Source organism: Paralichthys olivaceus, chromosome 24 (genome assembly GCF_024713975.1).
Source record: "Paralichthys olivaceus isolate ysfri-2021 chromosome 24, ASM2471397v2, whole genome shotgun sequence".
NCBI lineage: Eukaryota > Metazoa > Chordata > Actinopteri > Pleuronectiformes > Paralichthyidae > Paralichthys > Paralichthys olivaceus.
In genome coordinates this window covers 13,239,067-13,258,175 of record NC_091116.1, presented here as the reverse complement: position 1 = coordinate 13,258,175, position 19,109 = coordinate 13,239,067, and the positions used below count along the sequence as shown (strand labels likewise).

Genomic DNA, 19,109 nt, shown 5'->3' with positions numbered 1-19,109 from the left:
TGGGCAACTGTGGGTGTGTTTGTTTTCGCGGCCCACTAACGGGAGCGCTGGCGGTGAAAGGTTGGCCCTCGGTGTCGGTGGACCTCTAATTTGTTCCGCCACGGCAGAAGTCAGCTAATGCAGCACACCTGCTATCCCTGTACCATCATTAGCCGGTGCAGAACGGCAAAAAGGTCAAACATAAACTGAGAGATCACAGAGCGGGAGAGAGAAACACAGACAGAATGAGAAAGAAGAAAAGAGTGTGTGTGTGTGTGTGTGTGTGTGTGCATGAGAGAGATAGCGGGAGAGAGATGAACGCTAATGTGGGGATGATGAGTGGGTGTGGGCTGCCCAGGCATGGAGCGATGCATGATGGGAACACTTCACACACCCGGGGCGCCTGCCTCTGATCTTTGGCAAACAAGCCCCAACACGTAGGCATTATTGCCGCACAAGAGCGCGGCGGCTGCGGGGGAAAAAAAAAAAAAAAAACACGCCGACAAACTACTCACAAACAAACTGACTCGCCTGCATCACCTTGTGAGACCTGTGAGAAATCCCACACACACCGACGTCGTTCATTCCCATTAATCCTGACAGAACGTAAAGACGCAGCACTGACGGCAGAGTAAATAAAAAAACACCTCATCCATCATCATCCATCTGGAAAACCATCCCAGAGACGAGAGGGGGGGGGGGGGAGGGAGAGGCTCTGAACTACATTTCCCTACATTCCTTTCTTTTCGGAGACTCTTGCAGGAACGCTCCAAGGTCACGTGACTACAATCGGCCGAGATTCCCGCAGATTTTGCGTAATCCTGCCGACAAACAAACGTTTCACGTGATCTCTGTGTAAGTGAACGTTTCCAGACGCCGGTGGGTCACATGAGCGTCGCGCTGCTCTCACCCTGACCCCGGCCGCTGACACCGCATCGTTATTCCGCTCTCGTTCATTTCCTCCAGGAGAGCAGAGGTCAGACTCGGACCAGCCTCCTGCTAAACACCAGACACTTCCATGCTGGGACCGACTTTATCCGTAATTGTGTCTCTCTGCTCCAGTCAGCCTGTTACATGGACTCACACACGTTCACTTCAGGTTTTCAGATACTTTCAAGGTCATGTTTGGTTTTATCCAAGGAGCTTTTAATCAGTGATGTCGTCGGAGGACGGAATTATTTCACAGACATTGAGATAAAGACGCTTCCAACCTTTAAATATTAAAAAAAACTCAGTTTCCCTTCACATGTTTTTAAGAAACCTTCTTATTGACTCTACCAGCTCAGATAAAACGCACCGCAGCACTTAGCATCAGTGGCTAATCACGTCAATGGATTAGGAGTTCTTGCGTTAAAAGCCTCTAATGAAGCCGCAGCTCTTAATTGGAATGCTTGTTTTTATATGTAGATACAAGGTGTTAAACAAACAGACTCACAAACTGATTCACAACCACAAACCTCAGAAGGAATGCAAGGAAAACCTTAGCAAGTGGCACGGCAGTTAATTGAAATGTATTCCCAATTATACCTCACCCGCAAAACAGCCGTCTCCTGGTGCGTTTCTCCGTCTCTCCTGCGACGGTTTCTTCCACAGTCGCTGAGCGGGGGTTCCCGCCGCTGCTTCCCTGTGGGAAGATTTAAGCTGTGGTGAGTTAATGTAGCTTAAACAACCAAACTAATCGTCCCTGTCTCTGTCATATCTGTCTGCTTGTTCACTCCTAAATACCACAGCCATTAATTACCTTACATCCAGGTATGTAAGGTGCTGTCGCTGCTTTTTGTGAGCACGCATGAGACAGCATCTATCACTAGCGTGTGTGGAGTCAGCGGAGCGTCTGCCCCTGCGTACTCTACACTCGTGCATGTTGATCTACGTATGGATCCATTCATTTAAACTCCATTAGTTTCAACAAGATAAAACTGGAATTTAAATCTCAGAAATCTTTTGATGAAGCATCACACGAAGGATGAATGAGGAGGAAAAGGTCACACAGCATTTAAAGTGTTTTTCAAAGGGTTCAACCTGAGCCAGGCCAAAAAAAACCCAGAGATCATCACTTCAATGCAGCGTTAGAAGGATGTTAAACACGTCAGATAAGTTGTTATTTATTCCAAACGCTCTGGCATCAGATTGGTGATCAGCGTCAGCCGACACGGAAAGTCCGGGACCAGTTATAAGAAAGAGAAAAATGGTGCTGGAACATCATTTTAATATTTCCCGTCATGTTTTGTGAGCTGCAACAGATGAAGTCACTTCCCTGATGTGTCTGCTCGCTCTGAACCCCCCCCCCCCCCCCCCCCCCTCCCGTATGAGGGTAAAATGGTTGCGTCCACCGCCCTGCGTTGACCCTGGTAGACTGCCACTTATCAAAATGGGGGGCGAGACGAATTCAAAAAAAAAAGGGACCCGTGCCAAGTCCTCCAAAAAAGTAAGCAACCATGGTGTAGCACTCGGAACAACACAACAATGATTGCTCTCTTGTCCGTGTTGCCGGGTGCGACGAGGCGGCGGTGCCAAGACTCTTGTGGAAAATTCAAATCAAGTGGGTGTTTGACAAGTAGCAACAAACACATTAACGCCAAGGTGGGAGAAATGGTAGCTGAGGGGCTGAGTGGCGGTCAGCGCGTTTAAACCTGTTTTTGTGCCATTGTGCTTTTGATCGGTCTGGAATGAGCTGGTAATTCCGCCTGTCTTTTCCACATATAGAGAAAAACTCACGTAAAACATGGTGCAATTTGTTAATTTGACAACTTTATAAGCTGTTACCTGCAAAAAAGTCCAACTACCTGATAATTAGGCTGTCAGCAACACCACAATTGTGTTGCTTCACCAGCGATAACAGAGACGTTCAAATGGTTTGGGTGATTTTAGAGGACGTGAAGGAGAGGCTGTCAACACAGCTGTTATTTATTCATCTGGCCTCAACGTGTCGGACAAGGTTGCAGGATTTCTCATGTTCTCGGCACTCGTTCCTCAATCCGGGGGGGGGGGGGGGGGACCAGGAGCGTTCAGGACGAGCTCAGAGAACAAGGATGAAGGATGAAAGCAGAAGACGAGGGACAGAGAGAAGCTTTAGGACACTGGAGAAGAGAAAGGAAGCAAGAGGCAGAGTCATGCTTCAGCCTCCAGCGGCTCCACTCGACTTCCAGGCCTCAAGCCCTGCAGCCGAGAGGAGCCGGCTCCTGCCTCGGAATATTTAGAGCAACAGATTTGTATTCACCAACTGTATTTCTAAAGAAGAACTGATCGTGTGATCATCAGACTTCCTCTGCACCTCCAGCCCCCCTCAACCTCTTCACACGTTCTGCTCCCTTCTGGCCCCACCTTCAAATCCCTACACCCCCCCCCCACCCCCCTCGGCTCAGCCTCTCCCTGGGCTACGGGCGACTCAGCAGGAGGGGTGGGTGGGTGCCGGAGCAGGGCAGGTATCTGCAGTGCAGCGTGGAGCTCGAGGCGGCTCTGCAGGGCGAAGAGCCGGCAGGGCTCTGATGAACTCAGGTGTCATCTCCGGCTTCCACCGCCCGGCAAAATGAAAGGAACGAGAAAAAGAAAGAGAGAGAGAGAGAGAGGGGGAATGGAGGGAGAGAGAGGGGGTGGTTGAGTAAATAGGCGTGCGGTGTAAATCTTCACAGCGGCTACATGCAACCATGGAGAAGGGAGGGTGACGAGTGGGTGATGGAGAACGGCAGGCAGGAAGAAAAAGGGAGAGGGAGAGATGGTGCAGAATGGGAAGCGGATTTGCCTCACTCACTTAATGCACTGCTTATGACAGCTAAAGGGGAAAGTGCGCTGGAAATTGGTGAGGAGGAATTACCAATGTTATACCGCTTGCCATCTTACAAATGAATGCCGTTTAGCCTCGGCATATAAATGAGTGGATTTTTGCTCTGAGAGGAAAAGAGAACGAGAAAGGGAGAAGTGGAATGAGAGAAAGAGGAAGGCAAAGTGGCGGCGCAAGCAATCAGTGGCCGGCATGTTTTGCGGAGGTGTGTGTGTGTATGTGTGTGTGTGCGTTTGTGCACATGAAGGTGTGTTTGTGTGCGTTACTGCGGGCGTGAGTGGCTCAGTGTGAGGCTCTGTGCCGAGCCAGCCGCCTGAAATTATGCAAGCAAGTAACAATGAGCAAATTGAACCTCCGCACGCTGACACACAAACACACACACACACACACACACAGCACAAGGTCAGGCTCAAAGACAAGGGAGTAGGGGCGTTTTAGCAGTGGGTGGGAGCGAAAAACAGATCATGATAAATTGGCTCACATTTTACAAAACGCTGCCCTTAATGCACCTCAGCTAGCCATGCCCGCTAGCCCGGCGCTGAGGCTGCTTTAATAGCAGTAGCTAGCCATTTGTGATATATGAAAACCAGGCTGTGGCACTAATTGCGCAATTACAAAGTGGAAGCGGCAGCGTGTTGTGGCAGCGTGGGGAGGAGAGACGGGGAAGAGAGGAGAGGAGTCGAGGATAGTGCACAATAACATCCCTCTCTCTTCGTGTCTTTTCATCCTCTTCCTTGTTAATCCTGCCTCCTCCTCCTCCTCCTCCTCTCTCTCCCCGTCTCTCCTCCTTCCATCTCCCCTTTCGCAGAGGCCTCTGGCCAACTGAGCTGCGCCCCTGGCATCCCCGCAGTTTACTGAGAGGCAGAGCGAGTGTGCCAGTTTCAGTGAACCACAGGGAGCAGAGGAGCTGGGAGTGAGCATGGTGGAAGTGAGGAAGAGGGTGAGAGGGAGGGAGAGAGGGAGAGAAGGCAAAATTTGTCTTGCGCGTCGATGAAAGGACAATTTATTAGGAGCTGCTCAGGGAGACAGAATATTTTGCCCCAGTGCTTTACAGACTGTCGAGATGAGGAATGGGAGCATATTAGCGCAGTGCCGGGCCCGGGCCTGGGACGGGCCGGGGCAGAAACAACCTGGCACCATCACAGTCTGCAGCAAACACCCCGGGGGGTCAGGGATCAGGGGCATGCTGGGATGAAGGAGGGCGGGGGGGGGGGGTGTTGGGGTTTGTAGTGATGGTGGACGACTGAATGGACATGAATTCAGACTTTATCATCCAGCTACAGGTGAAACATGTTAAAAACACGGACCTACGTGTTTCTATCATGTGGAATTAATCAAATATAAGTCAGTTGAAGTTTATCTTTCAACCTTGTAAAGTTATATTTGAGTTTCTTCATCTGACAGAAGATTCCAAAGAGACAAACCAAATGAGGGGGAACCCAACTATGATTAACGTGGAGGTAAAAGTACAAATACATCAACGTAAAAACACAATGCGCGACTTAAAGTACATGTATTACGTAATAAGTAGTTAAAGTATCAAAATAAAAGTATTGGCTCAGTCCCTCTGAGTGATATAAGTATTATTTACGACATCATTATATGATTAAAATCAGGTTACTGCTGTTTGAAGGACTTCATCTATCGTGTTTAATCTAAAGGTGTCACATTTAAAGGTGTTAAATGTAAAGGTGTTAAATGTATAGGCGTTAAATGCAGCGACACCAGGAAGGAGATATATCAAATTTCTGTTTCACATCTGTTTCCAGTTTCTGGAAAGAACAGTTATCGAGTAAATGTACTCGGGTACTTTCCACCACTGGTATCAATCGTCAAAATAAACTCTGTGTACATGAAGTACGTGTGTTTGCTCGCTCCGACAGACAGCGGAGGCAAACAACACCTGTGCACATCACGGTGGACAGTCGTCCCAGGGTAGAAACATTAGGACGCTAAACAGGAAGCGAGCAGGTGTCTCATCCTTTATTAGCAGCGACCGTGTTCTCATTGTTTTAGCAAAACATTAACCTAACCTGTGGTAATACTGTGATACCCGTACAGGATGGAGCACGGTGTCAAACCAAGACGAGACTCTCCGTCAACAAAATACCCAACATGCACTTCGAGGTGCACGTTGCTGTTCCTTCCAAATAACGCACTTTCCCTATAAACAGAGATACGGATCTCTGCAGGGTGATCGAGGAGAAACAAATGAAGCAGGGACGCACCAAAGCAGGAAGGTTAAAACCATAATTGTTTTTTGGTTAATTTTCCTGCTGCATGAAAAAAGCTGGAGCTGGAAGAAAACAGCAAAAACAGATGGTTACAGAAAACAGCGACTCTCGGCTGTAACTCATCTCTCGGTCCCCCGGCGTCACCGCGCAGACGCCAGCCCTCCGCACGTCTCCGCTGCGTCTCTAGCCAAGCACACTTCGTATTTATCTCCCTTTTCAGCTTTAGCTAGCACGGCTGGCGTGACCTCCGCTGGGCGCACATTAATTTCACCTCTCCGTTTCTGTGGCGTCGATTAATAAAAAGTGACGAGGTTTTCAGCAAATGAACACACGCTGATAAATGAGGGCCCAGCACCTAATTGCTTGGTAAATTAAGAGCTCACAATAGTGACGACGATGTGCGCTGCTTTTAATATTTAAAAACTCATTAAGTGCGGGAGCGTCTCGCTTAGTTGGGCAGGCGGCCTCGTACCACCACCTTTAGGTAACGGCATGTGTGACATGTCACGGCCTCATGTTGTCGTCTGGTCACAGCTGCTTCAGGACGACTCTGACGTCCAGTTTGCTGCTTCGTGCGTTAACAAATATCCTCACACACACAGGAATCCCACGCAAACACACCTACACACACAAGCACTGTCACACTTTGATCCACACGTGCCTGTGCAAAACACACACACACAGTGTATACACCTCAGAGATACAAGTGTGTGTGTGTGTGTGTGCACACCGAGCACTCAAATATCATCATACTTTGGAACACACATGTTAAAAATCCCTCCTCACACACTCACATGTTTCTACATCTACAATAAAAAAGTCCCTGGTACTACACACACACAAACAAACACTTCTTTTACTCTGGCACATGTAACGCACACGCATGTAACACACACACACACACACACACACACACACACACACACACACACAACACCAAATGTCACGCACCATTTGGAGTCTGGAGAGCAGAGACGAGCGAGCACTGGCAAATATTGAAAGTATTTATTTCTTTCCACAGATGACGGGACGTAATCCTCCAAATATATTTAGTCGTGTTATGGATTTGTTGTCGCTTAATTTGCATGACAACACACCTTTCACGGCGCACACAGCGGCAATTGCGGCGCTGATATCATCTTTATTATTATTGAGCCGTAATGTGGCGCTGCACAGGGGGGGGGGGGATTGAGCAAGTTAAGCCGGGAGTGGGAGCAGACACTCGGCTCATGGTGATGGATCGTTTTCAGTAATTTCTCTTTATTATGATTGTCCAAGATCAATATTTTAACAGTTCGGTTACGGCCTTCAGTACAGTGCTTGATATGTATTATTCACGACCTTCATCAGCGCGGAGGGAGGCGAGGATGGGTGGGATGTATGGAGCGGGGGGGGTGGGGTGAGGGGGCTGACATTCTTCAGACGGAGGCAGGGAGAGGGCCCGCTCTATCTGGGACATGAATACGAATGTGTAACGGCCACAGATGAAAATGTGCTGCGGGGACGACATGTGGCTGCAGGAGCACGTCCGCAGGCCGGGAGACACGGTTAAAAGGTCGGGGCCGCAGAATCTGGCTCCTGCGGCATCGAACCTGCAGATGCTGTTGGTTTTTCCTCTTTGTCCATGTTTGTCCCGACTGCCACCGCGACCCCAATACAGCGAGGTGACACGGTTTTTTTTATGAGCGCCGCTTTAAAAAACGGTCAAGGAGAAAATACCTGAGACTCCGTTGCTATAATTGACGAGAGCGACAAGAGAAGAGCGATGTTGTCTGATACGTTTGAACTGATCCTTAAGAGTCACTTTTTCTTTCTTTAATCAGAACAGAGTTTCTCATGACATTAATTTGGTAATCCCATAATCCTCGCTGGTGTGTGTCATTTCTGAAGAAGCAGCTCTCACTGCAGACATACGTGTAACATGGATGAACATATGTCACCTGGATAATGTTGCGTTTTCTTATCCTCGATTCAAATTCTGGGTCAGGCCCAGAAAAAAAAAAAAAACAGAGGGGGCAGGGTTCAGGAGGATGGTACCGAGGGGTGGGGTCTTCTTATTGTAGAGCCCGCATCAGATAAAACGCGCCGTGCTCCGTTTGTGAAGCCGCGAGAGAGGCGTCTGGGATTAAGAGCTGTGACATATTCATATCTGACCAGACTTAAAGCTGCTGCCACACGGGAGGGTCTGTCGCTATCAAAGCCGCAGGAAATCAGCCAGAGAGGAGAGGGAGAAGGGAGAGAGATAGGGATGAAGAGATACAGAGGAACAGTGAGGGAGAGGGAGAGTGCAGTCGGAGCGACGGAGAGGATTTCTTACAAAGCTCCTCTAACCGTCTCTCAAAAGGAAAATCCTTTGTACCCCTCTTCCAAACCCGCCGCCCTCCCTCACCTCGGCCCCCTCGTGTTTTAAGTCCCCGCGTGGAACGAATGGGGAGCGAGCCCTGGAAAAGTTTGCATCGGGAAGGCCGGGTCGCTGTGCAGCTGATTATATCAGTTTCAGCGGCGGACTGGTAATAGGCTCCTCTTCCAGCAGCCGCTAACCCCGGCTCTCCCCTGGCAGCCGCCGAGAGTGGAATTAATCAGGCCTACTGGGAGCCTCCTCCATCCCCTCTCCGCAGGCGAGCCACTCCGCAGTCATTTACCAGCCAATCCCACTGTCAACCCACTGTCATTCAGGCCCTTTTCATTACCCCCCCCCTCCCCCTCCACGCTGCACACACAACCTCACTCTTTCCGTCTCACTTTGGATGTGAAAAAATGGAAATGGGTGACAGATTAGCCTAATGCTGGGTACTTTTTATAGACGGCCTATTATGATCAGCATCCCTTTGTATCAAAAACACGGAGGAGGCTGCGGCAGATCTACCACAACACGAGGACAACTAATACAGAACATTTCCAACAGACTTGACTTCTCTGTGTAATTAGGAACTTGTTAATGAGCCCATGTCATTCCCGGCATGGGACTGAACACGTCGTCGGCCTAAATGTGACATTATACGGCTAACTTTGTTCATTGCCTTTAAAAACCTCGGGCCATAACCACCAATTACCGTGGCTAGGTGTCCCTGGGGTGCAGGGCGCTCATATCAGACTGGCCTCGCCTGCTAAGCCTGCTTAAGTGACCTATTTCGGGCTCGGAGGCAGTCTGTAAAACACCTCGAAGGTTAGATTATCCCATGATGAAATACAAGGCTTCCCCGCCACAAATTACCCACAAATGAAGCGCCACCAGGTCATTCCTACACCTCGCTGATGGCCTCTCCTCTTTTTTGCCTCCATTTCCTTCTCTGTTGTTCCGACTCTCTCTCTCTCTCTCAACAAGGCAGAAAAATATTCATGAGTAAACAAAAGGAGTGATTTGAAAAATGGCTGGAGGAAAAAGAGATTAATAAAAAGCATGAATAGTGCATTATGGAAGAGCTGAGGAGCCCCGCCATCTCATTGGGGTTAGAGGGAGATTGCATTTGGGCTTTATTAAGAGTGCCGCTGCTCTCGGTCGTGGTCGAGAACCCCGGAGAGGAGGCGGCGCTCGGACGTCTGACTCACAGTTAACACCGGGGCTGAGAAACAGAATTCGAGTAATTTGTGCAGTTGAAAGTCACGTTTCCTGCTTGTGTACCTCATGATGTTCTCTGGGATAAAGTTTGACATTCAGAAGAGGTCTCATCTGCGACAACCACAAAACGAGGCTGTGTTGGGCGGAGGCAGACGAGAAGCAGACGCTGCGTGACCATCGTCGGCGCAGGGCCGGACCCTCCTCTGAGACCAGGCCAATTACGACAAGAGGCAGTTAACAGGAAGTGCTTGTTTGACATCCTGTCACGTTAACGAGGACAACCATAATTGGACTTGTGTATTTAACAGTAGGAGTAAAACGCTGTTAGTTGTCAGCACGTTTTTTTTGAGAAGAGGAATTTCTTTACTTTCTGTAAACATGAATATCAAGACTCACAAGAACAAATGAGGAGCCACAGTTCGTACGTTGGCTTTGAAGAGAACCGTAACCAAACAATAAAAGGATCGTCCAGAGTTCCTCTTATTAATTATCTTCTCAATGTCCTGAAGAATCTAAAAACTCAAACACTGACTGAATCCCTGCTCTGATGGTCCACAGATCATCTCGGCTGGGACATTCCTTCACTGCTTGTCAGCAAATTTCAGCAGCTCCAATCTCACAAACATAAACCCCGACTGGCTGAACCTGGAGCCGGTAAGTCCAGTGTAACACTATGCAGGTGCAGGGCTCAAGGGGAGCTGCCCGATATGTCGGAGTTCCTGTTTGTTTGGGCTTGGCCCCTCTTTCAAGCCCCCCGGAGGAAGTGAGCTGGCCAAGGTTCTGCTCGGGATCAAGCCTGGGCCTCGAGCTGGATAGAGGAAAAAAAAAAAAAAATGGCTGGTGTTTATTGTAGCTGTGGTTGCCTGGAAGTGACTGGCAAAAAGCACGCACGGTTTGTCAAAACGAACAGAGGCCAGAGGCATAAAACAGACAAGCTCCTCATACGAGCGAGATGACTGGGACCACACTTACTGCAGCCAGAGAATTACACAAACACTATCAATGTCAGGGATTCAGAGTCGGGGATGAATTCCCACACATGCACGTATATCCAGAATCTATTAAAAATCCCATTCGGGTTGACTCGGAATTAATTCTCCTGTATAAACTCGTGTCGACGTTTGAATGTGCATGAATGAGATAATGATGCGCGGCCTGTGTAAACACGGACGCTAAATATTTGAAAATGCAAGTCACTCATCGGTGGAATTATAGTGCTGAATTGTGCTTCTCTGCTGGCTTTGCGATAACCAGGACATTCTTTAACCTGAGCACCTCCAATTAGAGGATTGGAGAAAGAGGGGGGACGAGGGGGGGGTGGTGGTGGAGAAGGAGGGCTGAGCGCTATTGCTTTGACCCGCCCGCTTTACTCGGAGGCGCACTCGAGAGGCAGAGATGTGGCGGCAGGATATCGCAGAGGAAAAACAGGCTCAGCCTCAGATGGCCAGGGGCTGCCTGTGCCTCTCTATCAATGTAAAACAGACTACTTCCCTGGGCAAAGAGGACATTTCACTTTTTATAAGCCTCTCTTATTTTTTTATTTTTTTTTCCTGGGCTTACATTAATTTTGAAAACAGAGGGGAGGCAGAGAGCGACGGCAAAGACACAGAGAGAGAGAGAGAGAGAGAGAGAGAGAGACACACACAGGGAAGAGAAGAGGGGAGATGAAAAGCATCTTCAGGACGCCGGAAACATCTGGTTTCATATTCGGAGACCGAAAAGGAAATTGCAAATAGACAAAACTCTTATGTTTTGATTTATTTTATTATTTGATGGCCGGGTGATGCCAGCCGTGCAGGAGAAGCCTCTGGTCGTAAAAAAAATACAGGAGCGGAGCGACGTGACGGAGCATTAGGGCTGTCTCCTTACTGTCCCCACACTGATTGATGCCGCCTCTAATAACATCCATGACCGCCGTGTTCTGTTCTGAATTACACAAAACTGAAGGGCTATTGTTAATTGGATGAATGGACGCGAGGGAGGGAGGGAGATTCAGAGAGGGAGAGAAGGGAAATGCAGACATGAGGAGGAGAAGAGAGGATGAAGGGAGAAGGAAAGAGGTTAAGATACAAGAGATAGAGGGAAACACAGGCCTGTTCCACTTATTCCAGGTCTAAAAAACATTGAAAGTTATTTAATGAGGCTGCAGTTTTAAATTTTCGGGCTTGCTTCACATTTAGTCAGCAGATGAACATGGTTTCCACTTGGGCCATAAACAGCCCGTGTTTTAATCAGATCTCACCGAGCGATTTCCATTTGGAAGTCAAACAACGCTGATACATAACACATGAGTAGGAAGTTGGTTTTATTTATCTTTTCTGTGTCTTTGGAAGAGTATTTGAAAAGTATCTGAGAAGAGAATTGGAAGAAACCCCTGTGCATCTTGTAGTGATTACACATCTATGTTTTTTTGTGTCTAATTCTGTGAGCTCGCAGCGAAAATGAAGTCTACAGCTGCAACAAGTGGGCACTGCCCAGCCGAGCTGTTTGGAAATCCAGCCCCGACGGCATGGCTATAACATGTGGTGATATGTTGACCCTCAGAGCTATCCGCTGTGGAGGAGGTGCAGCATATGTATCATTGCCAAAACCTCCCAATGCAACTGTGCAAAGCTGCGGTTCCTAATATAGTGCTGAGGCGTGGGATAACCTCTGAACTGGCCTCCAACCAAGAACACAAGTAGGTGGATTTGTGTCCGAAGAACACTCAGGTCACTCAAACACAGAGCTATCTGCGCCACAGAGATGAGATAAAGATCCTCTGCAAGAAAAAGAAATGTGCACATGTACATGTTCTTCGTTTAACTTGATTTGGCAGGCACAGAAATAAGGCAGCGCAGAGATTGAAAGTTCAGCAGTTTGTGCAAAAGCAGACGGAAGAAAAAAACCTGTGAAATCAGCAGAGACGTTGCTTCCCAACAAAACACCACGTTGACCAATGTGACCGTTTGCTCACTAATGGGTGAGCGTAACGAACTCTCCGCCAACACCATCAAATATCTTTTCAAGTGGAGTTCTGCATCGGCAGAGTTGGAGAAGCGTGTTGGTTCATCACCTTATGAAAACACTCCAAACTGTGGGTTTATCTTCCGCCTGCATGTTCTTCAAAAAAATTACCAATTTTCTGTTTCTGTTTACGCGGCCAGTCACAAGTGCTTATTGTTACCCCGCCGACCGCTGCAGACTGACTTCATTACAACCGAACAACATCCGTGAGGAAACGTGTGATGTGGCAGGAAGACGAGCAGCATCTGTCGCTTCTTCTGCTGCTCAAAACTTCTTTAGAGCTGCCAGTCTCGGAACACGTCGGACAAAGAAACGCTCCCGACATCGGTGAAATTAACTCCCCCCCAAACCGTGCAACCGAACTGACATGTTGCTCAAACCCACAACATAAAGAACGAGTGTTTTGTGCAAATGCAGCCTGAGCCAACAGATGGGAAGTGGCGAGCTGCGGTCGTCCACCGGGCCGCTCTCTCGCCCGCCCTCCCCGGTCTGGAGAGGAAAGATTTACAGCGGCAGCGTTGGAGAAAGGCAGCGTGTAACATCTGGAGACGCGTGACGCCGAGGCACGGTCGGTCGGTGACAGTGGCTAATTTAAAGGTAGTAAAAGTGTAAGCGGAGACACGGGAGAGAGTGATGGACAGCTGTATTCCCCTCGGCCGACCAGGGAGCGGGAAATAAGGCCTGAACAGGCTGGAGGTCTCACCGGGGGCCGGACTATTCCCTGAAGTTTGAGATTCATTAGCCTGGAGAACGAGCCGCAGAGAAAGAGAGAGGTGGAAGGAGGGAGCGAGCTGAGACAAAGGGAAAGATAAAACAAGACAGGCAGTGAAAGGGAGAGGAGAGTGATTTAGAGAGAGAGGGAGAGGATCAATCAGGAGGCACAACAATAATGGGTGGGGGGGGGGTGACACCCCAATCACAGAGAAAATCTCACAGTAATTCTGTTTGCTTGCCGCACAATGTGAGCGTAATTGCCACGATCATTTACAGGCGATGACAAATCCAGCCCTGGATTATTGTTTTCCTCTGACTGATATGAACTATTCCATTTGTTCCGCAATCTACGGAATAGTGTGCGTTTCCCTGCGCCACGCCTGCACGTCTCCCTCTGCCGCGGCGGAATCCATTTCCACATGACCCCTTTAGAGGAGTCAAAAGACAGCTTGTCGCAGCCACCGGTCTTCGCCGCAGAACAGTGGATCTAGGATAACACACGTTCAAATAAAAAAATCTTTTTTGGCGTACCTGTCCAGAGAGCATGCATATGCATGAGCCCCATATGGATGGTGGGAGGAGAGGAAGGCAGCTCGATCCCTGCAGCTGAAAAACGAAAATCGTGAGCTTGACCCATTTTATCTCAGAAATCCATCCATGCTAAGTGAATATACTCCCAGAGACTGCTTGTTTTTCAGCCACAAGTGCACGTGTGTGTGTGTGCGTGTGTGTGTGTGTGTTTTTCCAACACTCCCAAAACACACCCTCGTTTGTTTCAGCCAAGAAGGGTAATGAGACAGGCCGCTGCAGCAATAAGTTTAATGTCACAAAGAGAGGTCTTTTCTGTGGGTGTTTTTTCAGTGAGCCAGCTAATTGCTGAAGAGAATTAATTTTAAAAAAATGACTTGAGAATTGTACATTGATTACTGTAAATATTCCCCAGAGTTCGGCTCCACTAATTGAGGAGCCTGGTGCATCTTATTACGTGGGCTACTGTTTTAGCTGCAGCACTTTCTTGCCAGCATTGATTTTTTTTTTTTTTTGTTTTGTTTTGTTTTTTGCTTTGATGAAGTGTTTCACACTCACATCACCACAATATATGAAATTATACAAAGAGCAATTAGTGATTTGAAAGTGATGGACGACATATGTTTTCCGTCTTTGGCCCAGGACCAGGATACGATGAAGGAGGTAAAATGAAGTGATTTTCTAATGAGGTTTGGTGTGGAACAAATCAACGAGCCCTGACCTCAACCTCCTTCAACGCCTTTGCACCTACACTCTATTACCATGTTAGGCAGACACCGAGGAGTGAATGGGTGTGTCGTCCACATACTTCTGTCCATGTGGTACAATAAGAGACAGTGGGAGGAACACGTGTGTCACATCACTTCTTCTAACGTGAAGCTTCATTAATGCAATACAGTAAAAAAAAAAAAAAAGAAAGAGGTAACACATGTGAAACCAGCTTCCTCCCCCCCGGTGAGAGTAACAGAGAGAGATGGAGGAAGAGCAGGAGAGGAAGTGCACTGATGGAGGTGAGGTGAAAGAGCGAGAGAGACAACGGGAAGAGGGGGAGGCAGAGAGTGACGGAGACTGAAAGTGAGAAAGAGGGTGAGATAAATGCTGACAGAGACGAAGACGAGGGGGAAGTAATCAGTTACTCTTCGTACTTCAGTTAATAAGTTAAAATGCTGCTGGACTGACGCACACGTGTGCAGCACTTGGAGACTTTTAGATTTCAGACATTAACGGTGAGAAAATAACCTCCAGGCTGTGACAAACTAAAGGATGTTCGATTTGTGGACAGACGTCTGGGTGAGAACGACAGTTACAGGAGGAAAGAGAAGCATTTTAAACCGGGAACATCCTGAACCGTGACCTCAAAACCAACAACTGGAGCTTTTCTGATTCCCGACAGTTACAACTTCTCTCTACTTCCTCCTCATTCTTTTCCTTCCTCTACCTTTCTTTCCTCTCTTTTTTTAAACCATCTCTCTCCCTCCTGATCCGCCCGGGAGTGTATCTACCTATCCAGGCAGCGGTGCTGGAAGGGTCCCCCAGGGCTGCACTCCTTTGCTCCCGGCTGTTTGATGTTGAGCCGGCGCGGATGAACCTCAGCCCCCGCCCAGAGTTCGCTCCCCATCATCAAACACCACGGCTGGGTGCCGGGCCAAGGCTGTGGCCCTAATCAAACACGGCGCCTCGGCGAACCCCCTCGCACGCTCCGAATGGGAGAAAAAGACTAATTATCGAGGCAACCTTCAGAATCACTCAGCGGCGTCTAACATTGACACAAACTCCTGCTTCTTACCATTTAGGTGAGGTGAGCGTGTGATCGGTTCTGGTGCTGGAGGAGACGGAGATTACAGGCGGAGAGGAGAATCCCCCCCCCCATCCCCCCCCCCAACGCTCAGGGAGAGAACTTCACACACAAGCAAAGACGTTGTCATTGGTTTCGGTAGCTTATCTGCAAAACTGTCTCTTTAAACATTTCATATTGGTGCTGGGGAAAGTTGGATGTTGTTATTAGGATGGAGAAAAAAGCGAAAGAGAGAGAGGCCGCCGTCGTCCTTGGAGAGAAGGCGAGCGCTCGATTTTCTGTTTGCTGCCATTTGTCTTGTGCTGCTAAGAGAGATCAACAGTCCTCGGCACACAGATCAATATTCTCTTAACCCGCACCTAATCTGGCGAGAGTTTCCTCCAATTTCACCTTCCCTGCCGCCTCCCCCCCCCCCGACCCGCCCGCTCACCCTCCACTTTTATTTTCCCTCTCCTCTCGTTTTCAGCAATCATTTTTGGGGCGTCGGCGTGACAGCCATTTGTCATGCTCCTGGTCCGAGCAGGTGACATAGAGGGGAATGATGTTTGCTGACGCAGACAGAGGGTGTGTGTGTGTGTGTGTGTGTGTGTGTGTATTTGTGTGTGTGTGCAGGACGGAGGGTGATGGATATGACGTGCTGGCGGGACGGTGTAGCTGCCGTCGCAGGCCCCCTGACGCAGGAGATAGACTAGCTGCCTAATCGGCTGCATGACATCGCAAATTCAGCTTCTGTCCCTTCTCCTCGCCCCCCCCTCCCCCGCCCCCCTCAGCCCTTATCGCATCCTCTGTGTGTCTGGGTAACTCCCAGCATGCCGTTGGAGCTCTTGTCAGGGTTGTCCTGTCAACTAAATGGGACGCTGTCAATGTGTCCTGTCGACGGTTATGGGAAGTGAGAAGTGGTTTTTCCTGCAGTGTTTTTGTTCTCAAGGGGAATTGTTCATTAATGTTTGTCTGTTCATTAAATAAATTTGTCTTTACGTTAAAACATGATTCTTGATGGAGACATTTGAATTTTTTATTTTCAGGAATAAAAAACATTTGGTGTCTGAAGCTACAACTTCTGTCTTTTCTGTTCGTCCCTGCTTCTGTCGAGTCTCGCGTCTGAGGCTTACTGTAAATGTTCAGTTTAAAATCATCACTAAACATTCAGGCAGTGCTGCATCATTTCAAACTCTCTGCGTCGTGAGCAGGTTTCATTCGTTTTCACTCCTTTGTGATCAGACGATAAGGAGAGAGAACACGTGTCTGCATCTTGTCCGCGCTCGAAGACGTCTAAGGAGCGCTGGACGTCCTCTCCGCCCCTTCGACAAGTCAGGGAGTGATCGGCAGGCCTGCGAGAACAGAGACTCTCTCTCATGGCCCGAAACGGAGGGCTTCTTCCATGGACGTACGTCAGCCCCCTGGACAGACAAAGCCCGCTAGTGTACGTCGCCTGTGCTCGGAGGAGGCGGGTGCCACACACAGACACAGTAACAGGAAGACAGCAGGTTCAGTTTCCCTGCAGGCGAACGGGCAACTGGAAAGAACGCACAACATCTGAGCACGTACGCAAAAAACAAAGATGCTGATGTGTAAGAAGATGTGCAGCACACTCACCCACGACAGTGCGAACAAACACGAAACACACACATACTGCAGAACATGTGCAAGTTGTGGTACACACACACACACATACACACACACACACACAATAGCTGCTTTCTTTGACTGGCTGGCATAACAACATAAGCCAGTCCTCATACTGGTCTAGTTGGTCCCACATGCTCCAGACATGCGCTGTTCACAGGATTATGTCACACATGAGATGTTTATAGACACGTGTGTGTGTGTGTGTGTGTGTGTGTGTGTGTGTGTGTGTGTGTATGTGTGTGTGTGTGTGTGTGTGTGTTAGCGTGCATTCCCCTGAATCTGCCATTGATCAAAACTAAAACTAAGACAGAGAGTTAATATTTATTTTTTATTTCAACTTTTTCTGCTAAAATTGAAAAATAAAACTGACGAGATCTGGAAGCGCTGCAACCCAGCTATGACATCATCTGACATCATCTGACATCATCTGACGACATCTGACACGGCAAGGAACACAAGCAGCCGCACGGTCGGGGACGCTGTAAACAAGCCGGATTATCTGAACCACTTGACTCGGAGGTGCAGCCCAAGGTGAGCGCAGCACGACGAGCGGCTGTGAACTCTGAAGGATGTTTATGACAGTCGGGGGAAATGCTCCTCCGGCGTTCTTGGAAAGGGAAAGAACAGAAAATATATCTCCACCTCCGTGAAAAGTTAAGTTTCACCTCTTGTTTTCTCCAATGACCAAAACATCACTGATGGCAAAGACGTAACAGGTAGAAAAAACACAGCTTTCTCCCCAATGTGATGTTATTGTATGAAATCCCAAGGCAGCAATCCAACAGAAACCATTCATGAACAATACTGGAGTCCTAATTAAAGAAAACAACACAGGTATGTTTCTGTCTACAGATGGTAGAATTACCATTCTGGCACAAACTCCACAGCGGGTTCTGAGACCCGGCGCAGGCCGTCCCGACGACAGCCGCTCAGCGTTTAAACGTCTGCGGCTCGAGCACACTGCGACGTCTCAATGGATGCTACTGTACTGTCTGGAGTGGGCCTGTATCCCAGTTGGCAGAATGACTATTCCAGACTGTGGGCCGGCGGTGAAGGAGCATACAAATGAAAATAGCAGCAGAGAAAAAGCGCTCGTCTCTCTCTCTCAAGCCAAGCATCTGCTAAGCATTTTAATGGGGATCAATGGAAGGGCAGGGACAGGAGATCGAGGGGTTGATTGGCTCGCCGGCCCGGTGCTCACACAGCCGCCGCTCTCCATACTGCCTGCACTGCTGTTTACAGCCAACACAAGCTGCTGCGCCCTGCCCGCGCACTCTGCACCAGCTGATGTGTATATCTGTGCTCCCTGTTTTATACGGGAGGGATTCTACATCTGTGTGTGTGTGTGTGTCAGTTTACATGATTCACCAGGAGGTGCTCAGGTCACGAGACACTATAAACATGAAGAGCGAGACGGAGTGAAAAGAACAACGAGTATAGAACACTGACATACATATCAGTCAGTGCCGATATGAACTTTACAGCTGGAAAACACCAGCGAGGCCCGGACTGCACCTTTAACACGTGTAACGATCTCTCACTGAATTATATGGATTTTTGGGGCCGATGCCGATATTGTTATGAGAAAATAAAACATTTGTGATACTAACAACTCAGCAGATATACAGTATATATGTGTATATATGTATATATAGGTAGCGTGGGCGCTCTGCGTACACGTGATTGTTATCAGACACATCGGTCAGATTCTAAAATTGAGCGTTGCAGAATATAAAAAGCATTTCCAGTCTTCTTACCATTCAAATCACTTCACGCTACAAGTCACATTCACCCACTCACACACATTCACGCCTCCCTTCATCAATTACCAATGCGTATACTGTCGGCACAGCTGTCAGCGGCAATTTGGGGTTCACAATCCTT

General features: G+C 48.5%; 1 protein-coding gene across 11 annotated transcripts in view; it reads right to left on the bottom strand.

The window, feature by feature from the left end:
- The window catches only part of pou3f3b (POU class 3 homeobox 3b), a 205,290-nt gene that overhangs the window by 79,326 nt on the left and 106,855 nt on the right, over positions 1–19,109 (bottom strand). For all 11 annotated transcript variants that reach the window (XR_011240552.1, XR_011240559.1, XR_011240551.1 and 8 more), the window contains one exon: positions 1,512–1,603. The gene's annotated coding sequence lies outside the window, so the exon portion shown is untranslated. The remainder of the gene's footprint in view (positions 1–1,511; positions 1,604–19,109) is intronic.